The sequence below is a fragment of the Lissotriton helveticus genome, chromosome 4_1 (assembly GCF_964261635.1).
Source record: "Lissotriton helveticus chromosome 4_1, aLisHel1.1, whole genome shotgun sequence".
Taxonomy (NCBI): domain Eukaryota; kingdom Metazoa; phylum Chordata; class Amphibia; order Caudata; family Salamandridae; genus Lissotriton; species Lissotriton helveticus.
Window position 1 is genome coordinate 1,061,782,740 of NC_136063.1, and position 27,329 is coordinate 1,061,810,068.

At 50.3% G+C, this 27,329-nt stretch overlaps 1 protein-coding gene across 2 annotated transcripts in view; it reads right to left on the reverse strand.

Annotated features, from left to right (window-relative positions):
* TRIO (trio Rho guanine nucleotide exchange factor) overlaps positions 1 to 27,329 on the reverse strand; it is a 4,034,553-nt gene that overhangs the window by 587,044 nt on the left and 3,420,180 nt on the right. The gene's annotated exons all lie outside the window — the stretch shown is intronic.

A 27,329-nucleotide genomic window follows, 5' to 3' on the forward strand; every position in this document is an offset into this window, starting at 1 on the left:
TCTCCTCCGGATCAAGACTGCCCAGCTCGACGAGAACCGGCTTCCCTGGCACCTCTGATCTCTACCTGCATCATCAGCCACGCTGAGATTCGTGGGTGTGACGAGACCTCGAGGGACCGGCCATCTTCAAGACTGCACGACGCTTGCCCAGCACGACCACCGAGGGATCCTTGAGTGAGTGCTTTGGGGTTTGAGAAGCCCCAACCCTGAGCAGCTCCAGCACCGAAGTCCAGCCCCCCAGCATCCACGAGATCTGCGTGGGGCCCTTCTGCTCTCTACTGCTCACCGCGTTGTCCAGGACACTTGCCCGTTGGCTAGTGGCCCTTCTGACGACGAACCACGACGACAACACCGCTGGTCTGGTTGCTCCAGACTGGCCCTTGCTCCCCTCCAACCGAGGAGCACCCCGGACCCTCCTGGTCCACTCCAGACGCCATTTTGAGTCCACCGCGTGGGCTTGAATTTGCCAAGAGTTGTTGCCCCAATCCTGGGTCCAGCGACGTCGACAGCAAATACCTTCGTGGGACAGCTCGCCCCTCCATCCTGGTCGCAGACAACGCCTCCTGGTCCGAGAGACAGCAGAGCCCAGCGTCGCCCACTCACCTGGTCGAGGTGACTTCGCCCGGTGCCATCCTGGTGCCCACCTAATCACTGGCTAGTGATTCAGAACTTGGTCCCCTCTGCTTACAGGTCTTCATCTTCATCGATCCAGGCTTGGATCACATCGAACATCTTCACTGGTCGCCTGCCAGCAACTTCTTCTTTCAGGCTCCATAGACTGCAACGAGGATTCCCGACGTCTTTTCAGACCTATGCAGCCGCAGCCCCTGGGCTAGGTACCCTAAGCATTTCGGTGCTCCAGCATAGCTTAACTATCTAAGTGTCCAGATCCTTTTTCGTTTCAGCTCTACCTAGTCGGATTCGTCCGATAACACTAACTTTGCATTTACTAGCCTCCATAGACTTTGTTCCGCATCCCGCGTGAGAGTGCACACTCTGCACCCGATCTCCCTAGGCCTCCTGCTAGTAATCTAAAGGTTCAGTAGTCTAGTCCTAGCGATCCCAAAGCCTCTGAGAATAGTTACTTACCTGCTAGTAATTCGCATTCCACTTTTGTAGTATATGGTTTTTCGTGCCCCTCGGGCATTTGTGTAAATTGTGCGACTTTAAGTATTTTCTTAAGAGTTTTGTGTTGTGCTTAGCTCCCTGACTCATAAAGAGTTCAGGGTAGTCTTGTTATAAATAAATATACTTTTATTTTCATAACAACTTGTGTGGTGTCCTTTCACTTGGTGTTCAAGGGGTAAATGTGATGGTAAAACAGCTGGCTTAACACGCCCTCTAGAGTTTAGCCTAAAGACTGCTCTTGTCCATGCTACTAGGATAGCTGGTCTATCAGGTTGACTTACAACCAATCATCAATAAGGGTCGTTTGGACTGATACATAGTGATCACTAGAATAGTGAGCACTGCATATCAGGCCAACTTCTCACATTGGTGAGCAGCGGTTGGGATTTGAGCTTGCTGTTGTTTTACCACACACGTATCCTAAGAATATCATTTGAAAGATCACATAGGTACATAGGTACATATAACTTAACTTAGAATACTCTGAGTTCTACTGAACCAGCTGTTGTAGTGTCATAGGGCTTAGCACACCCTAAACTACAACTCTAGCAAGGGATCAGTAGGTATACCCATAGTGTAGGTAGGTGCATCACTTACACCACACTAGAAGCATGTCTACCCATGGAGAGTCTTCAGAGACTCCCCTAGTGGCTAGTGACCCTCCACAGGTCATCTCAAGATATGCAGCTCTCAATTTCCAGGAGTTGAGACACTTGTGTACCTCCAGGAAATTGAAACAGGGGTCTAACCCCACCACTCCCTTTCTGTTAGGTCTCTTAGAGACATCTGATGCTAGGAAAGCTTCTCATACAGATGGGAGTATGCCAGCCTTAGAGGGTACCCTTGGTGATCCAGACCTCCTTGAAACTGAAAATGCAGTTGAGGAGGAGGAAGAAGAGGAACTCTCTGGGGATGAGGCAGACAATAGGCCTGAGCTAGTCAGCAGACTTACTAGGGCCAACTTAGACCTACTTAGGGAAGGATCTGGGGGACCCCCGGTACTGACCCTAATGAGGCCTAACCTTGGAGTTAGGAGAGATAGATCTCCTTCTAGGGACTCCAATAGATCTCTGCACTCTAATGCCTCTTCTCAGAGGAGAAGGAATTCTCCCCAGAGGAGATTGACTTCCCCTCAGAGAAGAGAGCATGAAGCAAGGATGAAACAGGCTAATCTAAGGATTGAAAGGGAAGACCTTGCCCTGGCCAAAGAGAAGCTTGCCTTTGCTAGAGAGCAGCAGATGAGTGGGATAGTTCCCACTGGTGGCAGCAATCTCCCTAGAGATAAAGAAAGGAGTTTAGACACTAAACACCGGAGTAAGATAGTGCCCCCCTTTAAACAAGGGGATGACATCCACAAATGGATGGCTGCTTTGGAGAGGGCCTGCACTGTCCAGTGCATCCCCCAGAGTCAGTGGGCAGCTATACTGTGGCTCTCCTTTGAAGGCAAAGGTAGAGATAAGCTCCTCACTACTAGAGTTGAGGATGCTAACAATTACCAAGTCCTGAAGAATACACTGATTGATGGGTTTGGCTTAACCACTGAGCAGTACAGGTTGCTGTTCAGGGACACCCAGAAAATTCAGTCTCAGGATTGGGCTGACTTTGTTGATTGTGCCACTAAGGCTTTGGAAGGCTGGCTACTGGGTAGCAAGGTTACTGACTTCACAGGATTGTATAACCTTATTATGAGAGCGCAAGTCTTAAATAATTGTCAGAACCAGTTATTACACCAGCACCTGGTAGACTTTGATCTGACCTCTCCCCAAGAATTGGGTAAGAGGGCAGACAAATGGGTCAGAACCAGGATTAGGCCTAAGAACCAAGGTGGTGACCAGAAGAAGGAATCAACCAAGCCTCAAGAGAAGGGTGGGAATAAATCTACAGATCAAACCACATCAGGGCCCCAAAAATCCTCTGAGGGGGGTGGGTCCCAGAATCCTTCCAATACCCAGAAGAAACCTTATTGCCAAACCTGCAAGCAGGTGGGTCATTGGAAAACTGACAGCAGTTGCCCAAAGAACCCCAATAAGGAGAACATACCCCCAAGTAACATTCCCAAGCCCACTGTTACTACTAGTAGTAATCCCCCAGGTGGTGGGAGTGCCCCCAAGAATTTGGGTGCATTTACTTTGGGAGTTCCTGGGGACTCTGGCCTAACCAGGTCCCCTGACTTAGATACTCTTGTCTGTGAAAATGGCATGGGGTTTGCCAACTTTACTGCTTGTCCCAACACTTTGAGCAAGTACAGACAGGAGCCCCTCATCAATGGTATACAAGTTGAGGCCTATAGAGATACAGGGGCTAGCATCACCATGGTGACTGAGAGTCTAGTCCCCTCAAGGCAACTTTTACCTGGTGCCACATACCAGGTGACCAATATTGATGGAGTACAGAGAGATCATCCCATGGCAGTGGTAAATCTCAGCTGAGGAGATGTCACTGGCCCCAAGAGAGTGGCAGTGTCATCAAACTTGCCTGTAGATTGCCTACTGGGGAATGATTTAGAGATCTCAGCCTGGGCTGAGGTAGAGCAAGAAACCCATTTCAAAATGGTAAACCTCCATGGTAAGGTTAGTGGGGCAGTGATAGCCACAGCCCCAGTCCAAGATGTCCTCCCTGAACAGGTCAGGAGGGCTGTGCCAGTCACAGCCCAATCTCAGACAACTTCCTTCCCAGAACAGGTTGGCAAGGCTGTGATGGTAACAGCCCATACCCAAACGGAGTCCCCTCCTGAAAAGGTTGGGAGAGTTGTGATGGCCACAGCTCAAACTCAGACAGATAATAGTGTTGTGAAGCCTGAAACTATGGATCACTCCACTCAGACAGAGAGCATTGAGGAGGAAGAGAAATCTCCCTCCCACCAGACGTTAGGAAAGGATCAGCCTCCTCAGGGAACTGATCTGACCCCTTGTGAAGAAACTGCCCCAGAGGTAGTCAGGCCTAGCCTGGCAGAGCCTCTTATGTCAGTGGACCCTTCAAAGTGGGACCCAGTCTGGAGCAGGTAACCTGCCCCTCTCTACCCTGCCTCAGTCAGCCCAGGGCTGTAGAGGTCAGGGAGGCCAGTGTTGGACCCCAAAGGGCCCCCTGTCCAAAAGAATTCCCCAATCAGCAGATTAAGGGCACTGAAGCTAGTAGTCCTAGCCAAGTGAAAATAAAACCAACTCCTGAGGGATCCCCCTTAAAATTAGCTAGGTCGGGGAAGCTTTGTCCGGTGTTGCTGTTATGTTCGCTCAGCTTAGCCAGACCTCACGGGCCGATCCGAGGGCAGGATTGGCACTTGCTGCTTTTGCTTGTCAGGTGCTGGAAGGTTACATTAATCTGGTATGGCAGGATTGAAAGTAGTGACTTTGAATGTGAAAGGGCTAAACAATCCCACGAAACGTAGGGCGGTTCTCTCCTTGTTAGAGACCTCACAGGCAGACATTTGTCTGCTGCAAGAAACGCACTTGCTGGTTGGTGACTGTCACAGGTTACGGTCCCGTTCCTTCCCCACACAGTTCTTTTCCTCCAACACCACTAAAACGGCAGGAGTAGCTATATTGGTCTCTAATTCTTTTAGGGGTGAGGTGCTACACAAATTAGCTGAGCAAAAGGGGAGACTGCTGGCGTACAGATTTAAGTTGGGGCCTTTGCAATTCACGGTGGGGTCGGTTTACTGCCCGAATGAGCGTCAGGAACACTTCCTCCACACTACACTGATGGATGTCACAGCATCTCCCGACAGGCATCTCATTCTGGGGGGGGACCTGAACCTGGTGTTTGATTCCTCACTAGATAGATCAGCGCAGCGCTTCCCACAGACCGGGGAATTGTCGTCCACTATGAAAACACATTTAGCTGACCTCGATATGCACGATCTTTGGAGAGGATTTCACCCCACAGATAGGGATTATTCTTATTTCTCGCACGCACACAAAACATATGCACGGCTGGATTATCTGCTGGTCTCTGGCCCGGTTCGTGACATGGCCACTGCCTCTGAGGTAGGGGTCATCTCCCTATCAGATCACGCACCGGTCTCGGGGACCTTCCTGCCCCCGTCGACCCCGGTTCAGCGCGGAGTCTGGCGTCTGCGAGACACCCTTCTACACAAAAAAGTAGTGGTGCAGCGTATCACTGAGGCAGTGACTGACTTTCAACTGCGTAACTCTAACCCCGACACCACATTGGCGACTCAATGGGGAGCGCTTAAGGCGGTTCTACGGGGAGAATTTATAGCAATATCGGCAGCCGAAAATAAGGAGAGGAAAGTTAAACGGGAGGAACTCACGCACAAGGTCAGGGAATTAGAGCAGGTGCATCGACGAACGGGGGCTCCTAGAATTTGGAAGCAACTAAAGGCGGCGAGGAAACTCCTGTCGTCTCTGGACCTAGACAGAGCTGAATATGCGGCTCTCCGTCTGAAACACGCATATTACACGGGAGGGGATCGCTGTGGCAGGTTATTGGCAGCTAAGCTCAGAATCGCACACCAATGCCGTCGAGTCAAAGAACTTGCGGTGCCAGGTGAGCGCACAGTCACAGAAGACGTAGAAATAGCTGAAGCTTTTCGACAGTTCTACTCTGAGCTCTATGCGGAGGACGGCGCGATAACTGGGGACCCTGATGAATATCTGGACTCGGTGACTCTCCCGTCCCTAGCTCCAATACAGACTGACTACCTAGACCGAGAGATTAGGATAGAAGAGGTTATTACGGCGATCGCTAGGCTGAAACTTGGGAAGGCTCCGGGACCGGATGGATACACCACCCTCTTCTATAGGACATTTTGCACTACCTTGGCTCCAATATTGACCAAGCTGTTTAACTCTTTCGGCTGCCCCGGTGCTATCCCACAGGATCTTCTGCATGCCACGGTATCGGTCATACCAAAACCGGGGAAGGACAGAGCACAGTGTGGCTCGTACAGGCCGATTTCCCTCCTAAACGTTGACCTTAAAATCTACACGGGGATCCTGGCTGCGAGGCTGGCACAGTATCTCCCTGGGCTGATTGAACCGGACCAGTCCGGCTTTGTACCCGGAAGGCAAACGGTGGATAATACCAAGCGTTTGGTGCACGTACTGGAGAAAGCTTCGCGGATCCCTGGAGAAAGGATGCTCCTCTCGGTCGACGCCGAGAAGGCGTTTGACCGGGTGCACTGGCCGTATCTTGAACGGGTGATGGCTCGAATGGGCATAGGGGAGAAATTTAGGTGCATGGTCTTTAATTGTTATAAGTTCCCGTCGGCGACGGTGCGTGTCAATGGCTGTGGATCGACACGCTTTTATATTGAGCGCGGCACGAGGCAGGGATGCCCGCTATCTCCTCTACTCTTCGCTCTCTATATGGAGCCCTTTGCCCAGAGAGTGAGACAAAATCCAGATGCTACGGGAGTGCGAATGGGGGGCTATACCCACACGGTTAGCTTATATGCAGACGATGTCATTTTTGCGCTAGAGGATCCGCAGAGGGCTTTACCCGCGTGTATGGGAGAGCTCGGGGCTTTCGCGAGAACGGCCGGGTTTAAGATGAATCTGGGAAAATCCACGGCGTTAGATGTCTCCCTGACACCTGGGACGAGACGAGATTTGCAGGGGCGTTACCCACTAAGATGGTCACGGGAACACGTGCCTTATTTAGGTATCCTGCTGGCTCCCACATTGTCAGCGATGGTGGCGGTTAATTACGAGGTGTTAGGCAAGAAGGTGAAGGAGGAACTGGGGAGGTGGAATAAGGGGACGATATCGTGGCTAGGCAGGATAGCGGCGCTGAAGATGACAGTGCTACCACAGATCCTATATCTCTTCCGGGCACTTCCGCTGCAGCCCCCTAAAGGCTGGATACGGATGATGCAGACTGCTCTATCCCACTTCGTTTGGCAAGGCCGTAAACCCCGAATGAAGAGAGCATTGACGACTCTAGCACCGGAAGCGGGTGGATTGGGAGTCCCTGACCTTCACAAATACTTCCAGGCGTCACAGTTGAGGTACTTGGTGGAATGGAGCAGGTGGGAGTCGGATAAGCACTGGCTCTTCCAGGATCAGGCAGTGGCGGGCCGGCCATTGCAGGAAATACCATTCCTGCGCAGACAACACAGGCCCCCAAATCTCTACGCCTCCTATGTTACTAGGGTGCCGCTGAGGGTGTGGGATGCCACTAGTGAACTATTCGAGCTTACCTCGTTCCCTTCTCCGTTCACTCCTATTGTGAACAATCCAGACTTCACGCCAGGGACGGAACCGGGTGCCTTTGCGCACTGGCGTGAGAAAGGCTGCAGAGCGCTTTTTCATGTGTACGGGAGGGAGGGGATCCTCCCCTTTGAGGACCTTAAAGAGAGTTACCAGCTGGCCGAGGCAGATAGGATGCGATATTGGCAAGTCAGACACTGGGCACTACAACCGCAGGTGCGGGACGCGGCGGACAGGGACTTGTTCCCTTACGAGCGATGGATGGCGACGCGTACATCGGATGCAAAACTCATATCGGATCTGTATAAAATGCTACAGCCTCCACCCACACACATATATAATCCTGGTAGGGAGAGATGGAACAGGGAATTGGGGAGAACGCTCAGCCACAAGGAATGGGAACAGATCTCATACCGAGTGCGACATTCTGCATATCATGTGGGGCTCACAGAAACCTTCACCAAGGTTTCAACGTACTGGTATCGCACTCCCGAACGCTTGCACGAAATGAACAGGCTCATAGACACTACATGTTGGCGCGCTTGTGGGCACACTGGGACACTGACACATATCTTATGGGACTGCCCACTGATACAGGACTACTGGAAGGAGGTGATCGATGAAATTGATAACTGTTTTGGGATAGAGTTACCTCGTTTCCCGGCCTATACTCTACTGGGCCTGCCTAATGCCTTAATGTTCCCATTGAAATCCCGGAGAGGGAGACACATAGCCATCGCTTTGGGCTCAGCTGTGCAGAACATTCTAATACACTGGCGCACTTCCACTGTTCCCTCGATCACAGGTTGGCTGCACAGGCTGTGGCACGTACTGGGCATGGAGAAAATTTCGCTTACACTGGCTGGGGAGGTCGACCAATTCACTGAGTTGTGGCAACCATTCCATACTTTACTAGCTACTGAATTCAGGGAGCTTACGTGCCCTAGATACCTGAGACTCCTTAGGCTTACACCACCGATCACTTGAACGGCCAGTAGGGAGTGGGAGGGCCGGGTACGCATGTTGGGTATATAACAGGAGAGGGCTTGTGAGTTTCTGAGATCTTCTTTGCAGAACACCGGACGGGGAGTTGGGGGTGGGGGAAGGGGTGGGCATGAGGGACTGTTGGGGTTGTTTGTTATACTAAATGTGAGGTACAGAGGGATTGTTATTTGCTTTCTGGTCGACACTCGATTGCAATGCCCGAGGACGCCACCCATGGCGGCTCTTGCCTAGCAAGGACTGTAGAACTCTGCAGGTGGCGGGGAGCTCTGGAGAAAGCATCAATTTTTCACGCTAGGAACTGTCTATTATCGCCTGATTTTCTTTTTCTTGTTTTACATTGCTGTACCACTGTACTTCCTTAATATAATACTTAAACCTAAAATTAGCTAGGGACCTCCCCCAGATGGACACTGTTGGGCACAGCCAAACCTGGGACCTAAGGGCCCCAAACCTGACCTGTCCCTCCAGTAAGCCAAACAGAGGGACCCAACCTCCAGCTTTAGGTAGCCAGAGGTTGACCCTGAGAGCTCAACACAACTCAGTCTTGGAAAGAAAGGCCTCTATGATGGATAATGATTGGAGGAAGCTGAGCGCAAAATTAGTGGAGCCTCACTTCAGTACTCCATCTCAGCACCAGCCTTTTACTTTGCCAAAACACACCACAGGTAGAGATTCCCTATGGTGGAGACCCTCAGACACCCTTAGGGTGAGGGATTGCTTAGTGGACCATGAGATAGGGGGTAACCATGCCAGTGCTGGTACTTCCTTATATGGCCACTTAGGCAATATAGGCTTACCTGTCAAGGATAGCCTTATCTCCTTTCGTTTGGGGGGGGGGGGTTATGTAGGAAGGTAGATCCCTGACTATGGTTGCCCCCAACTTTTTGCCTGGTGTTTTGCTGGTTTTCTGACTTAGTTGACCTGAGGCCCTGCTATTCAGGAACCCAGGCCCACTGCTCTCTCTGTTAAAATGGATTCCATGTACCCTAGGTACATATCCAATTGGATACTGAGTCACCTTATCAGTCCCTGTACAGTATACCTTAGGTATCCAGGGCATAGGTGTACCCAGGGCCTACCAGGGGCTGAAGCATGTATTATGCCACCCCTGGCTGGCCATCCAAAACTGACACAACTGGCTGCTTGACAGCTGGGAGCAAGGTGGTGTAATCACCCCTTGCTTTAGATATAGTACACCTATATCTAAAACCTAGAATGGGCACACAGATCTCCTATCAGTCACTCCTATGGCAGGCCTTAACAATCCTGAAGGCAGAGTGCTTGGAATCGTGTGAGATGGTGCTCTGGCATGAGCTGAGCCTGTCTGCGGCTTTCGGGATCTATCCCTTAGCCGTTTCCATGATAGCGTCAGACCATATACTCTTAAGTGCCTTATAATCCTCGCGGTTATGGTAACTTTGGTCTGACATTATCTAAACATGTCATGTAAGGTGTCATACGCTTTGGAATACTACCCCCTCGCCAGTTCTGGCGACGGGGGTAGCATTCCACCCCTCTAGAGGGAGAAGACATGTTGGTAGCCTGTAACCCCGGTTAAAGTTGGACATAGCCTCAGCTCCACAAAATGGATGCTGCCACCGAGACACAAGTCTGACCTCCTGCTGCTGGGAGTCCTTCCAGCGAGGAGTGCTTGGACAAAGGGTTTCCTGTCAGGGGCGGTGCCAGCACCACCCCAGACAGGGTTTTGTGTATCCCAGGTAGGCAGGGCTATAGAGGAAGGTGACTGCAAGTGGCACCCCGGTTCTCACTGTGCATATGACGGCTCAAACCAGTTCCTGGGGCACACCAGCCCCTGAGCTGGGGAGAGACCGGACAAAGGAGAGGGGTGTAACCACCCCCCTCCTAGTCCCACCCATAGGGCAGGACTTAGTCGCGTGCCAGCCCCTTTTCTTTTAGTCACCCTGCAGCAGCAGGCACCAACCAAGCATCGCGGTTTGCTGTAAGTCTCTCCTCCAGATCAAGACTGCCCAGCTCGACGAGAACCGGCTTCCCTGGCATCTCTGACCTCTACCTGCATCATCAGCCACGCTGAGATTCGTCGGTGTGACGAGACCTCGGGGACCGACCATCTTCAAGACTGCACGACGCTTGCCCTGCACGACCACCGAGGGATCCTTGAGTGAGTGCTTTGGGGTTTGAGAAGCCCCAACCCTGAGCAGCTCCAGTGCCGAAGTCCAGCCCCCCAGCATCCACGAGATCTGCGTGGGGCCCTTCTGCTCTCTACTGCTCACCGCGTTGTCCAGGACACTTGCCCGTTGGCTAGTGGCCCTTCTGACGACGAACCACGACGACAACACCGCTAGTCTGGTTGCTCCAGACTGGCCCTTGCTCCCCTCCAACCGAGGAGCACCCCGGACCCTCCTGGTCCACTCCAGACGCCATTTTGAGTCCACCGCGTGGGCTTGCATTTGCCAAGAGTTGTTGCCCCAATCCTGGGTCCAGCGACGTCGACAGCAGATACCTTCGTGGGACAGCTCGCGCCTCCATCCTGGTCGCCGACAACGCCTCCTGGTCCGGGAGACAGCAGAGCCCAGCGTCGCCCACTCACCTGGTCGAGGTGACTTCGCCCGGTGCCATCCTGGTGCCCACCTAATCACTGGCTAGTGATTCAGAACTTGGTCCCCTCTGCTTACAGGTCTTCATCTTCATCAATCCAGGCTTGGATCACATCGAACATCTTCACTGGTCGCCTGCCAGCAACTTCTTCTTTCAGGCTCCATAGACTGCAACTAGGATTCCCGACGTCTTTTCAGACCTATGCAGCCGCAGCCCCTGGGCTAGGTAACCTAAGCATTTCGGTGCTCCAGCATAGCTTAACTATCTAAGTGTCCAGATCCTTTTTCGTTTCAGCTCTACCTAGTCGGATTCGTCCGATAACACTAACTTTGCATTTACTAGCCTCCATAGACTTTGTTCCGCATCCCGCGTGAGAGTGCACACTCTGCACCCGATCTCCCTAGGCCTCCTGCTAGTAATCTAAAGGTTCAGTAGTCTAGTCCTAGCGATCCCAAAGCCTCTGAGAATAGTTACTTACCTGCTAGTAATTCGCATTCCACTTTTGTAGTATATGGTTTTTCGTGCCCCTCGGGCATTTGTGTAAATTGTGCGACTTTAAGTATTTTCTTAAGAGTTTTGTGTTGTGCTTAGCTCCCTGACTCATAAAGAGTTCAGGGTAGTCTTGTTATAAATAAATATACTTTTATTTTCATAACAACTTGTGTGGTGTCCTTTCACTTGGTGTTCAAGGGGTAAATGTGATAGTAAAACAGCTGGCTTAACACGCCCTCTAGAGTTTAGCCTAAAGACTGCTCTTGTCCATGCTACTAGGATAGCTGGTCTATCAGGTTGACTTACAACCAATCATCAATAAGGGTCGTTTGGACTGATACATAGTGATCACTAGAATAGTGAGCACTGCATATCAGGCCAACTTCTCACAGCAGGTGCTTCAAAAAATCGTTCTCAGCCACCTGGAGGGAATCCACGGCAATCTGCCCCCAGATTTCCCTTCCATAGCTAGCTATGGCCATGCTTTTGGCTTGATAAACTTTCAACATGGCTCCAATTGGTTTCTTCCCTATTTTTGAGGCAAAATTATAAATTGCTGCATTTGCCTGGGCCAGGTGCCCCCTTTTCCTCAAGATTAATGGACCCCATTTTAAATGATCATCAAAGAAAAACCCTAAATAGGAAAAAACATTAGTGTGGGGGATCTTAGCAGGGCAAACACTAAATTGAATACTTCTTTTGGGTCGTTGCCCTACTTGCATTATATAAGATTTAGAATTATTTATTGCCAAGTCCCGATCCGTCATAAATTTAGAAAATGCCTTTAATAGAGATTGCAAACCTAGTGCAGTTCTAGATATAAGGACGGCATTGTCTGCATAAAGCAAGACGGGGATGCCACGCCGCCCTACACACGGGTAGTCTACCCCGGTGGCTCTTAAAGCAATATCAAAATCGTTAATGAAGAGGTTAAACAAGAATGGGGCCAAGATGCAACCTTGCCTTACTCCCCTCTTGGTCTCCAGGTCCCTAGTGACCTGAAGGTCCTGAGAGAACCTGACGTTAGCCTTGGTTGACTTGTGCAAATCCTCTAAAAAGTTAACAATACTGTTATCCACCCCCATTGCCCTCATGGAGTGCCACAATTTAACCTTGTTGACACAGTCAAATGCAGAGGACAAGTCCATGAAGGCAAGGTAGACAGTGCCGGGGAGGGCAACCATATATTTGCTCAGTAACATAGATAAATTGCGACACTGAGCAATGGTTAAACGTCCCGACCGAAATCCTAACTGGACATCCAACATGATCTTATGCTCCTTCACCCAAGTGGCTTGTCTCTGCAAGAGAACACGAACTACAACCTTAACCACTGAGTAAAGGAGGGAGATAGGCCTGTAACTGTGGGTGCTATTCCTGTCACCCTTCTTAAAAGACAGGATCTATGGTGGAAGAGGCCCAAGACTGAGGACTACCGTTCTTTGCAGCTGCGTTAAACACAGCCTCCAGTACTTGGGCCCGGAACGAAGGGTCGGATTTAAACAGGTCCAGAGGGATACCATCTGGCCCGGCGCTTTATTGGTGGATAGCCCTGCAATGCCTGCCACAACCTCACCCTGTTCAGAAATCCTTACAGGGGCATTTATATCCCGACCTTCTTTGCAAGAGTGCTCCGTAGGGCTGTCAAACATAGATTTAAAATGGAGCAACCATTCCTTCTCAGTTATATGCGAGTCTAAGGCCCCCCACTTCATGACCAAAAAGGGGGCGATTCACGACACTACAAAACCTAGAGCTGTTCCTCAGAGTACTTGAGTCAATCATCTCCCTCCAAACCTCCTCCTTCAGGGCACCCTTCCGGCTGACCAGGGCTGATTTATATTCTTTACGGCATATGCATACCTCTTCTTTGATTTCTTGGTTTGGCTAACAGGACTTCCCTCAACATTTTCGCCGCCCGAGAGCAGTGAGAGTCAAACCATCTGGGGCTGGAAGCAGCCGTTCTACCAGCTGGGACACTTAGGATTTCACAGACTTTACGCGCTATGGATTCATATGCGCATGAAGAACCGTTTTTACCCACTTACGGGATCTCGGCGGCGGGGGAACCGCCCAAGTCTTCCATACCCTCCTTATATAGAAAAAAGGAGACACAGGAGTCTTCATCTGCAGGAGGAACCAAGTTTTATTCTAATAGCCCGGGCTATGGAACCGAGTCCCAAGCTCGTCGGAGACAAGACAGAAGAGGCTGCTGCTTCACTCCATAGTTTACAGGCCTTGTATACACATTTCCCACCTTAAGGAACCAATTCGGATGGGGGCCTGGCGCCCGAGTCAGAATGCAGTTACGCCATTTTTTGTTCAGTCAGGACGGTGCTGCAACAGATGGTGCAAAAGATTACGGACAGGTCTTGCAAAACAGGATATGTACATGAGAGAATAGACAGATCTTGAACAGCAGGATATGTGAAAGAAACAAGTTCTGGGACGGTGGTGTGACCAAGTCTTGCGAAACAGGGTGGGTGTGTGCAGGAGTTCAGTCCGAGGGTGGTGAGGCCAATCCTTTGTTCCCTTTTACGAAATTGGCTCAACCACAAGGAGCAGGAAGGGCAGGGTGGTCGTGACAGTTAAGAGTTTCATCAGACATCAGCAGAAACGACGAGGAGGGTCATGCAGAGGTGTTTGACACGAAATGGCAATCCAAAAATAATGGAGTCCTGACAAAAAATAAATGCCGACAAGAAGGACACTTCTCCTCAGACCCTCCTTTTGCTATTAAGTGGCAAATACTCTAGGAAACGTCGATATTCATGAGATCATCTGTATCTTGTTGGAGCATCATCTTCATATTGGTGTTGTGAATGTTAGAACGTTGAGGCTTGAGAGCCTGAACACACGTTGCACAGAGCATTGGCAGGCACTGAATGCACAAACAGCAGGAGACTAGGACAGCTACTCTCAAGGCAAGGAAGATGAGGACCCTCCATCCCCATTGGGAAAGGAGGCCCCCGGTCCAGCATGTGAGGGACCAGTTGCCTTCATCATGATGAATTTCAGAGGAAAGGTGATGCAGACGTTGGATGGCATCATATACTGTGGGTGTGTGATCTGGAATATACACACAGCAGCTGGAGCCAATCAATTTACACACACCACCACGATCAGCGAGGATGATGTCAAGGACCATACGATTTTGAAGTGTTACAAGGCGGTTTGCCTGTAGCTCTGCAGTGATGTTGGAGATGGCACCAGCTGTTTCTGTGATGGTGGCCTCAAGGACCCTGGTCAGTCCTCGTATGTTATGTTATGTTAATTTTGTCTTTTATAGCGCACGGCTACTCGTAAAGAGTGTCCCAGCGCTTTATTGACAACCTGAGAAAGACAAACACAACACCGAGATAAAGAAGACAGAGTCAGCAAAATGAAAGAGGGGAATCTAAAGGGCAAAAAGCCAGGTTTAAAGGCCCTTCCTGAAGGCCAGCAAATTTGAGGTGCTACGTAGTGCCAAAGGTAAAGCGTTCCAAAGCTGTGGAGCCCGCAGCCTAAAAGAACGGCCTCCGATGCGGGCCTTCTTCACACGAGGAACCGCAGCAAGGAACATCGATTCTGATCTCAGAGACCGTGCCGGATGGTAAAAGGCAAGCCTCCTTTGAAGATATTTAGCCCCCGAGGCGTGGAGAGCCTTGTGTGCCAGGGTCAGGGCCTTGAAGACTATCCGCTTCCGGCTAGGCAGCCAATGGAGAGACTGCAAAAGGCCGGAGACTCTGGCTCGCCTATGAAGGCCAAAGATGGCTCGCGTGGCCGTGTTCTGGACCACCTGCAGCCGTTGTAAGAGATACTCCGGCAGGCCGAGGTATAGGACGTTGGAGTAGTCCAATCTTGAGCCAATTAAGGCCTGTACCGTAGTCCTCCTATGGTCCTCAGAGAGCAAAGGAAGAAACTTCTGAAGCATCCTGAGGAGGCCAAAGCAGGTGCCCGTAAGGGCAAGGATCTGAGATCTTAAGGTCAGACCATTGTCAATCTTGATCCCCAGGTTCTTAGCCAACTGAGACGATCGAACTGGAGGAGACATGTCGGCGGACCACCATTCCTGCCAATCTGGGTCGGATTGGCAGCCGAAGAAGAGTACCTCAGATTTATCGGAGTTGCACCTGAGGCTGTTCAGCTGGAACCATTTAAAAACAGCCCCAAGGCACTCACGGATACTCTCTCCATCAAAATCCTCTCCTTTCCCGCAGGTAAAGAGGAGCTGGGTATCGTCAGCATAGGATACGATTTGGGCCCCAAAAGACTCAGCCAATGCCGCCAGAGGGGTCATAAAGATGTTAAATAGAGTCGGGCTCAGCACAGAGCCCTGCGGGACTCCGACTCCCAAAGGCGGCATCTCGGCAGAACTAGATGAGGCCCAGACCGTTTGTCGACGGCCAGCCAGAAACGATCTAAACCAGCTAAGCACCGTCCCCCTCAGACCGATCTCAAAGTCTGACGAGCAGACCCTCGTGGGGGACGGTGTCGAAGGCCGCCGACAAGTCAAGCATTACCAACATGGCTTTGCCACCCGAATCCAGTGCCTCCTTGATGGCTTCAGACACCTCCAGAAGCGCCGTCTCAGTACTAAGGTTAGGGCGGAAGCCAGATTGTGTGGAATGAAGCAGATCGTGAGATTCTAAGAAATTAGAAAGCACAATATGCACATGCTTCTCCAAGATTTTGGCCAGCGCATAGGCCTATAATTGGCCAAAGCCTCAGGATCAAGACCAGGCTTTTTAAGGAGGGGAATGACCATTGCCTGCTTCCAGGCCTGTGGGACCATACCCCGGCTCAGAGAGAGATTCAGGAGGATATTCGCCAACGGATTTACAACTACCGCCATCTTTGCCAGAAATTTGTCCGGGCATGGGTCAAGCGGCGAACCCGATTTGAGATTGGCCATAAGTGTCAATGACGAAGGAGCTAAAATAGGCGGAAAGTCTGACAGGACTGACCCTAGAGGGACCGATCGAACTGGTCCATCCTCAGAACTAGGGGAGACTACAACCGGCCTCAACGGGAAAGAGTCCTGAATCAGCTTTATCTTAGTAGTAAAGAAGTTGGCCAGATCAGAAACCCACGCCTCGGTAGGGGCGGTCTGGATCGAATTCGACCGTGGGGCCGTAAATTCCCTCACAATCGTGAAAATCTCCTTGCAGGAATTAGAGGCAGCCTCAATCCTCCTAGCAAAATAGCCTTTCTTTTCTAGGAGGATATCCCAATGATAGGTTTTAACCATAGTCCTATAGGCAAGCCTAGCGGCAGAATCGTACTGAGCACGCCAAGCCCTTTCAGCCACCTTGCACTGCCTACGAGAAGCCGACAGCGCTTCAGTGAACCAAGGGGCAGAAACCCGTTTAGATAACGAGCGAGGAGCCATCGCAGGGGCTAGATCATTCAGCCTGTCCACAAGCCACGTCTGCAAAGACTCCAGATCCCTATCCCTATCCGTATAGCCCGACTGTTTGCCATGGTGACCAGCCTGACTCCGTGTGAAGCGGTCGCTCCACCCTTCCTCCTGAATCCCATAGCGCTGTGACTGGTATCGTAGCGCTGCTCCCCCACCACTGCCACACTTTAAATTTATTTCAATTGAATTGGCACCCGCTCTGTTGCGTAGCGCTCCGCATTGCTTTGTGTCTATATAGTACTTTAACTGCGAACGCTCCGCATTGCTTTGCCTGTTGAACATACTTCACTTGTGATTGCTTTAATATTTTATTTAATGTAAATTGTGCCCGTGTGTTCCACCGCCAGCTTGCATCACAGCGTCCTGTTCTCCTGTTATTGTCTCGTCCATTTTGTTGTGCCTGCAGCCCGTCCCTCCCCCTACGCTCCCGCCTCCCAGCTCCCTCTCCCACCCACTAGACAACAGGAACGGCCCGGCTGAGGAACCTCTGTGACCAGCCTGACTCCGTGTGAAGCGGTCGCTCCACCCTCCTCCTGAATCCCATAGCGCTGTGACTGGTATCGTAGCGCTGCTCCCCCACCACTGCCACACTTTAAATTTATTTCAATAGAATTGGCACCCGCTCTGTTGCGTAGCGCTCCGCATTGCTTTGTGTCTATATAGTACTTTAACTGCGAACGCTCCGCATTGCTTTGCCTGTTGAACATACTTCACTTGTGATTGCTTTAATATTTTATTTAATGTAAATTGTGCCCGTGTGTTCCACCGCCAGCTCGCATCACAGCGTCCTGTTCTCCTGTTATTGTCTCGTCCACCGACAACATGGCCACCCTCAAGGCAGCCACCCGCAAACACCACCAACTGATCGATCCGCCAAGAAATCAGCATTCAAGGATCGCCTCGACAACAACTCGCACAACAGCAAGGAACTCTTCAACATCGTCAAAGAATTCACCCACCCCACCGCAGCATCTAACGACATCACTCCCTCCCAAGACCTCTGCGATGCGCTATCCTCCTTCTTCTACAACAAAATTGCCGACATCCACAACAGCTTCGAGAATACCCCCAGCGATCAGCCCTCCCCACCCCCCTCTGATCCTACTCCACCAACTAACATCCTTAGCAACTGGAACCCAATCACCACTGAAGACACCACCCGCTTAATGAACTCAATCCACTCTGGCTCGCCAACCGACCCCTGCCCCCACTACATCTTCAACAAAGCTGACTACATCATCGCACCCCATCTCCGTGACATCATCAACTGCTCGTTCAACTCTGCCACCTTTCCAGATAGCTGGAAACACGCCGAACTCAGCGCCCTTCTGAAGAAACCCACAGCAGACCCCTCGGAACTCAAAAACTACCGACCCATATCCCTCCTCCCATTCCCGGCCAAAGTCATTGAGAAAGCCGTCAATAACCAACTCTCCGCCTTCATTGAATCCAACAACTCCCTCGATCCATCTCAATCCGGGTTTCGAGCCAAACACAGCACCGAAACCACCCTCATCGCAACGACCGACGACATCCGAACACTACTAGACAACGGAGAAACTGTGGCCCTCATTCTACTCGAAAACAGACTTGGGCGTCCCCTCAACAAAGAAACCACACAGGTTGAGTATTTTACCCAAAAACTAGCATGCCGTTATTTCGGCGGGAAAGGTAAAGTTACAAAATTCTGGATAATAATCTCTAAGAGCAAACTTCAACTGGGGAGGCAAAGTCTATAGATCAACTATCTTATATTTCGGCAGTGACCAAGTTTTCAGTGAATTGCGTATATAGGAGAGTATTTCATAAAAACATTTTTAAAACATAAGCATTTTAAAATTCAAACATAAGCATTAATTTCTACGAGAATGAATGACAGACAGAACAATTTGTAGTGATTTAAAAGGATATTTTCCACACCATGAATTTCGTTAACCTCTGTTATACCTTTATTACATATTCAAAATTAATCTTCATACAATATACAAATTTTTTTAATTTTTTTTTAAAAAAACATCATTATACATTTCATAAAAATTTTTTTAAAAACAAGAATCACAAGTCGACGCGGCGTTTCGGTATTCTGTATTTGAACCTTCTTCAGGACTGATTCTTTAAATTAGATAGGGCAAGCCGCCCACTGGACACAGTTTAATTCAATTCTGCACCTTGTAGTCTTCGGATTATTTATATCTCCGGAATAATGATTCTCAGTGTTTGATGTCACTGGTATTTGAGGTAAATTAGCTTGGTCTTGGACTGCCAGGGGGAGCCACCGTCTTCCTAATTGTGGGTTTCATCAATGACCCATTCAACATATGGGCCGTCACGAACGCTGTTCGTGACGGCCCATACCAGACCTGTGGAAGGACGTGTGGACTGACTGCCAGAGACCAGGAGCAGGGAGGCCGAACTTGCTATCTAAGGAAGTACTTCGAACTGAAAAAGAAGGAACTTGGTAGCAACTTATCCTGAATATTGCGCCAGTCACCCAATGTTGAATGGGTCATTGATGAAACCCACAATTAGGAAGACGGTGGCTCCCCCTGGCAGTCCAAGACCATGCTAATTTACCTCAAATACCAGTGACATCAAACACTGAGAATCATTATTCCGGAGATATAAATAATCCGAAGACTACAAGGTGCAGAATTGAATTAAACTGTGTCCAGTGGGCGGCTTGCCCTATCTAATTTAAAGAATCAGTCCTGAAGAAGGTTCAAATACAGAATACCGAAACGCCGCGTCGACTTGTGATTCTTGTTTTTAAAAAAATTTTTATGAAATGTATAATGATGTTTTTTTTAAAAAAAAAATTTAAAAATTTGTATATTGTATGAAGATTAATTTTGAATATGTAATAAAGGTATAACAGAGGTTAACGAAATTCATGGTGTGGAAAATATCCTTTTAAATCACTACAAATTGTTCTGTCTGTGTCATTCATTCTCGTAGAAATTAATGCTTATGTTTGAATTTTAAAATGCTTATGTTTTAAAAATGTTTTTATGAAATACTCTCCTATATACGCAATTCACTGAAAACTTGGTCACTGCCGAAATATAAGATTGTTGATCTATAGACTTTGCCTCCCCAGTTGAAGTTTGCTCTTAGAGATTATTATCCAGAATTTTGTAACTTTACCTTTCCCGCCGAAATAACGGCATGCTAGTTTTTGGGTAAAATACTCAACCTGTGTGGTTTCTTTGTTGAGGGGACGCCCAAGTCTGTTTTAGAGTCACTATCCCCCCAGTCCCCAATTAACTTGTGTGGGGTCCTCCTTTCATTTCTTAACCTCATTCTACTCGACCTCTCCGCCGCTTTCGACACAGTCTGCCACAGCACCCTTATACAACGCCTCAGCAACATCGGCATACAAGGAAAAGCCTTGGACTGGATCATCTCATTCCTCGCTGGGAGAACTCAAAGAGTTCAACTTCCCCCATTCAACTCAGAGGCCACTGAAGTCATCTGTGGCGTACCACAAGGATCTTCACTCAGTCCCACCCTCTTCAACGTCTACATGAGTCCTCTCGCCCCCATCGCGCGTCAACACAACCTCAACATCATCTCCTACGCCGACGACACCCAGTTAATCCTTTCCCTCACCAAAGACCCCAACACCGCCAAAACCAATCTTCACGGAGGCATGAAAGAAGTAGCCAAATGGATGAAACATAGCCGCCTAAAACTCAACTCAGACAAAACCGAGGTCCTCATCCTAGGATCTTCCCCCTCTGCCTGGAACGACTCTTGGTGGCCCTCCGCTTTGGGCACAGCACCCACTCCCACAAACCATGCACATAACCTTGGCTTCATCCTAGACTCCTCTCTCTCGATGTCCAGACAAGTCAACACAGTCTCTTCCTCCTGCTTCAACGTACTTCGCATTCTCAAAAAGATCTTCCGCTGGATCCCCCTCGAGTCTAGAAAGACTGTCACCCACGCACTGGTCACGAGTCGACTGGATTATGGAAACACCCTCTACGCCGGAATCACAACAAAATTACAGAAAAAACTCCAACGCATCCAAAACGCATCAGCGAGACTCATATTAGACATCCCTCGCCAAGATCACATCACCGGACACTTAAAAGACCTCCACTGGCTTCCCGTCAACAAAAGAATTACTTTCCGCCTTCTCACCCACGCACACAAAGCCCTCTACAATCTAGGACCCGAATGCCTCAACACTCGATTGTCCTTCTACAAACCCACCCGCCAACTTAGATCGTCCAATCAAGCCCTCGCCACAGTCCAGCGCATCCGAAAATCCACCATGGGTGGCAGATCATTCTCCTTCCTTGCTGCCAAGACCTGGAACTCACTCCCCACTCACCTCCGCCTTACTCAAAACCACATCTCCTTCAGAAAAGAACTTAAAACCTAGCTATTCGACAAATAATGAACCCCTTCCCCAAGCGCCTTGAGACCCACTGGGTGAGTAGTGCGCTATACAAATGCTTGAACTTGAACTTGAACATGGGGCCCCAGAATGGGAGGAAACCCTTAAAGAAGTCCCTGGCTTCCTGGCCTACTGTATCCTCAGCCGATATGACATCCCTACATGAGCGGCGCAAAGCGCCCTTCATCAACAGGTGGTAATCTCCATGGGTAGAATACGTTGGTGGAAAAAGGAAGGCCAGATAGCAGGTACCAGACCAGTTATGGGGGGCCAAGTGTAGGCTGCTCTGCCACAGATAAAGTAAGTGTTGGGGGACGCCACCAACTTTGGAGGAGACATAGAGTTTAAAGTTTAAATGATGTCACAGATACTAGTACCAACTTTATTAGTTCCCAAGCCATGGATGCAGACACGGCCCGCACATTTATAACATTCAGAGTGTTTCGTACATCAGGTAGTAGCCTTCTGGTGTGAAATTTGGTAAAAGTTTGTGGAGAAGTTGAGTTAAAGACCACCATCTCACCGAGTTCATCCGTCGGTAATAGCAATGTTGATGAGCCGGTCGGGCAAAAAGGGGTATTGGTATTGCCAGCCCTGTTTCGACGGAGCTCTGCTGTAAATTTCCTTTGTGGGGCCACTGACCTTGTTGCCGCTGTTTTCCCTGCCCTGCCGCTGGTCTCTCAGGTTCCCCTCCCCGACGCAGCAGCCTTTCAGCATCGCAGCGCGGCCGGCGTGGTGAGGGGGGACTACATGTCCCAAGAGCCACTGCGGCGGAAGCTGCCACCGCCCCTACCGCGCCCGGAGGCGCATAAATTGGAACTGAACCCCGGTGGAGCGGGAGCTCTGCTGTAAATTAACTTTGTGGGGCCACTGACCTTGTTGCCGCTGTTTTCCCTGCTCTGCCGCTGGTCTCTCAGGTTCCCCCCCCCCGCCCCTGCAGCTTTTCAGCATCGCAGCGCGGCAGGCGTGGTATGGGGGGACTACAGGTCCCAAGAGCCTCTGCGGCGGAAGCCGCCACCGCCCCTACCGCGCCCTGAGATGCATAAATTGGAACTGAGCCCCGGTGGAGCGGGAGCTCTGCTGTAAATTTCCTTTGTGGGGCCACTGACCTTTTTGCCGCTGTTTTCCCTGCCCCTGGTCTCTCAGGTTCCCCCCCCGCCGCCGCAGCCTTTCAGCATCGCAGCGAGGCCAGCGTGGTGAGGGGGACTACAGGTCCCAAGAGCCTCTGAGGCGGAAGCCGCCACCGCCCCTACCGTGCCCAGAGGCGCATAAATTGGAACTGAGCCCCCGCGTCGCGGGTCGCGCCGGGTTAAGCCCGGGACCGTCTGAGGCCAGACGAGGCTGGGCTGGGCCCTCTCCCTGACACCTTGGTCAGTAGATTTTCTTTTTAATGTATTGCTGTGTCTGGTGTGATCCTGAGATCTTCTGAACTACTGCCTGCCTTTACCTGGAGTCAGAGTCTATCTGTAGCTGCAAGAGTGTGCCTGTAGCGGGAGGAATTTGCTGTCGCCCACGTCGCTTTTGATGTCTTCCGCACCTCAATAAGGCATATTGGGGCCGCGCAATTACCTGACATTGGGACACAAAATAAGCGAGCTAAAATCGTGGTTGATCGCTACGCCCTCCACAATTGACTGGCATGTTGTAACTGTTCTTTCAAGGTTCCTAAGTGCTTCCCAGTGCCTCCTAGTTAGCCACAGTTCCTTAAATTGCTGGATAGAATTTCCTTTACCACACCGGGTTACTTAAAAATCCCATAAGGTGTGTAATATAAATCGGGGGCTATGACCTCTAAACAAAATGGGGCGGGGCAAAATACAGGGGCTGGGGGAAGTTTTGTTGGTACAATGGATGCTTTTCTAGTTAGAGCTGGGAATATGCTCCAGCATGAAATAACGCTAACGGAGAAAAGGCTTTCGTTAGGAATTTATGCTGCCCAAAAAGATCTTCTATGGGCAATATCCAACTTGCTAAATCTCCTGAGATAGTGGCTGTAGGAAGGTAGACCCCTGACTATGGTTGCCCCCAACTTTTTGCCTGGTGTTTTGCTGGTTTTCTGACTTAGTTGACCTGGGGCCCTGCTATTCAGGACCCCAGGCCCACTGCTCTCTCTGTAAAATGGATTCCATGTACCTTAGGTACATATCTAATTGGATACTGAGTCACCTTATCAGTCCCTGTACAGTGTACCTTAGGTACCCAGGGCATAGGTGTACCCAGGGCCTACCAGGGGCTGCAGCATGTATTATGCCACCCCTGGCTGGCCATCCAAATCTGACACAACTGGCTGCACGACAGCTGGGGCAAGGTGGTGTAAACACCCTTTGCTTTAGATATAGTAATCCTATATCTAACCCTAAAAATGGACACCTATATTCCTATCAGTCACTCCTATGGCAGGCCTTAACAATCCTGAAGGCAGAGTGCGTGGAATAAGGTGAAATGGTGCTCTGGCATGAGCTGAGCCCGTTTGCAGCTTGCGGAACCAAGTCCTAATAGCTGTTCCATGATAACGCATACCATATACTCTTAAGTGCATTATAATCCGCGCGGTTATATGCCAACTCTGGTATCGCTTTATCAAAACATGTCGAGTAAGGTGTCATACGAATTGGAATACTAACCCCTCGCCAATTCTGGCGACGGGGTTAGCATTCCACCCTTCTAGAGGGACACGACATGTATGTAACCTGTAACCCCGGTTAAAGTCAGACATAGCCTTAGCTCCACAAAATGGATGCTGCCACCGAGACACAAGTCTGCCCTCCTGCTGCTGGGAGTCCTCCCAGAGCAGGAGGCAAGGACAAAGGGTTTCCTGTCAGGGGCGGTGCCAGCACCGTCCCAGACAGGATTTTGTGTATCCTAGGTAGGCAGGGCTTTAGAGGAAGGTGACTGCAAGTGGCACCCCGGTGCTCACTGTGCATAGGCTGGCTTGAACCAGTTCCAGGGGCACTCCAGCCCCTGCTCTGGGGAAAAGCCCACCAAAGGAGAGGGGTATAACCCCCCCCTCCTGGTCCCACCCATAGGGCAGGACTTAGTCGCGTGCCAGCCCCCTTTTTCAGGATAAAGGTAGGAACTGGCCCCCTTCCAATTTAGATCAATCTTTGAATCCTGAACCGATTTTCTACGAGAGGAAGTCAAGACTCTTCCTAAGATTTTCTCCCTTGTGACTAAGGAGTAGTCACCCTGCAGCAGCAGGCACCATCCAAGCATCGCGGTCTGCTGTAAGTCTCTCCTCCGGATCAAGACTGCCCAGCACGACGAGAACCGGCTTCCCTGGCACCTCTGACCTCTACCTACATCATCAGCCCAGCTGTGATCCGTGGGTGTGACGAGACCTCGAGGGACCGGCCATCTTCCAAGACTGCACGACGCTTGACCAGCACGACTCCCGAGTGACCCTCGACCGAGTGCTTTGGGGTAAGAGAAGCCCCGACCCTGAGCAGCTCCAGCACCGAAGTTCAGCCCCCCTGCATCCACGAGATCTGTGTGGGGCCCTTCTGCTCTTTGCTGCTCACCGCGTTGTCCAGGTCGCTTGCCCGTTGGCTAGTTGCCCTCTCACGACGCTCCACGACGACAACTACTGCTGGTCTGGTTGCTCCAGACTAGCCCTTGCTCCCCTCCAACAGAGGAGCACCCTGGACCCTCCTGGTCCACTCAAGACGCCATTTTAGGTCCACCGCGTGGGCCTTGCATTTGCCAAGACTTGTTGCCCAATCCTGGGTCCAGCGACGTCAGCAGCAGATACCTTCGTGGGACAGCTCGCACCTCCATCCTGGTCGCCGACAACGCCTCCTGGTCCGAGAGACTGCAGAGCCCAGCAGCGCCCACTCACCTGGTCGAGGTGACTTCGTCCGGTGCCACTCTGGTGCCCACCTAAATCACTGGCTAGTGATTCAGAACTTGGTCTTCTCTGCTTTCAGGTCTTCTTCTTCCCTGATCCAGGCTTGGATCACCACGAACTTTCTTCACTGGCCGCCTGCCAGCAACTTCTTTCTTCAGGCTCCTGGTCTTCAACGAGGGTTTCCGACGTAACTTCAACCCTATGCAGCCGCAGCCCCTGGGCTAGGTAAACCGAGTACTCCGGTGCTCCAGCATAGTCCAACACTCTAAGTGTTCGGATCCACTCTTGTTTTCGACCCACCTAGTCGGGTTCGCCCGAGAACAGTAACTTTGCAACTGCTAGCCTCCATAGACTTTTTCCCGCCTTACGCGTGAGAGTTCCCACTCTGCACACGATGTCCACAGGCCCCCTGCATCTAATCCAAGTGTTTAGAATTGTAGGCCAAACGATTCCTAAGTCTATGAGAATAGTTACTTACCTGCTAGTAATTCGCATTCCACTTTTGTAATATATGGTTTTTGGTGCCCCTAGGGCATTTGTGTAAATTGTGCGACTTTAAGTATTTTCTTAAGAGTTTTGTCATGTGCTTAGCTCCCTGACTCATAAAGAGTTCAGGGTAGTCTTGTTATAAATAAATATCTGTTTATTTTCATAACAACTTGTGTGGTGTCCTTTCACTTGGTGTTCAAGGGGTAATGTGATGGTAAAACAGCTGGCTTAACACGCCCTCTAGAGTCTTAGCCTTAGACTGCTCGTATCCATGCTACTAGGATAGCTGGTCTATAAGGTTGACTTACAACCAATCATCAATAAGGGTTGTTTGGACTGATACAAAGTGCTCACTAGAATAGTGAACATTATATATCAGGCCAACTTCTCACAGTGGCCCAACCTTTAATCCTTGTAAATACCTTAGATCACTCACAGGGAGTCACGGGGATATAGCCCTAAGTCCAATTATAGAAGTGAGGACTGGGCATAATCCATCACCCCACGAGAGCATTACTGATGTGGTTAGTATTGTGCCTGAGGTTGCTCAAGATAGGAGTGCGGTACCCTCTAATCCACATAATGTGGCCTGCCGCCCCGATCAGATTCCAACTAATGTTAAAACTCACCCCACTACTAATAAAAGGGAAACTTGTGACACCCGATCGACCAGGCTGAAAAGGTCGGCCAGCGAATGTATCGGAGCAAGTGGTGGGTTGGTCGAGCCCTTGGCAAAACGTACAAGGGGTGGCCCAGCAACACGGTCACAAAATAAGACCAAAGGGAAAATTAAGGCCCTTAAGGGTAAAACGACATGTATTTCTGATACCGGGGAAGACCATCACGATGTCGTAACATCTGATGTAAGAGACCCATGTGACCCAGGGGGCACTCAGGCTTTTTGGGTGCGCATGGAGTCATTGATATCGTCTTCACTGGCCCCCTTTTGGACTAAGTTAGAGATCATGGAGGACAGGATTACCAGTTTGGTCAAAGCGATTGAAGAAGGAAATAGTACAAATCAACCAAATGTTAGGGGAGGAAACACCCCCACTACTCCTATTGGGAACTTAGAGACAGGTGAGACCCTAGACAAGCAGGGATCCACTATGGCCCCAATCAATTTGAATGCTATGAAAGCCGCTCCAAAACCAGTAGCGCCAGGCGGGAGTATGACCCTTGGCAGTCACACGCAGTTAGCTGGTCAATTGCAGCAAAATCCAGCCCAACAATGCAAACTATACCGTTCAAGGGTGGATCATCTGCAAGTTTCGAACAACCCGCCTGGGACGGCAAATGTGCCTAAAATAGGGCAAGCTTGTGGGCAGGATAGTCAATTCCACAGCAGTGGTCTGAAACCAGCTAAAGACGTTATTGATCTACCGCCAGCTGCGAGCCCCCTGGTGGTAGTCTTGGCTGGCGTCCCCCACTGAGACCAGATCAAACTGAAACATGGTCCCAGCTAAAAAATAAAACGGTGGATTGGCTTATCAGGCACAAAGGTTTTAAAGCACAAGTTACTACTTGTGTAACGATATTTCTGTAAGAGACATTAGTTAGTGATAGAATCCTTACCTTAGAATATCCCCAGGCGTCAGACTGGATCCGGAAATTTTTCGCGTAGCAGTACCCTTGCGCGTCGGTAGGCGTCGTCTGCGGCTCCGCGTCCGTCGTCGGCGTCGTGGGCGCAGTGATGACGTCGTCTGAGTACTTAGACGCCGCCTCCGCGTGCTGACATCAGTTCTTAGACACAGCTTTTCCGCGCCAGAAACGCTGAGCCATGTTAAAAACCAACACTGGTGCTATTGAAACTAGGGC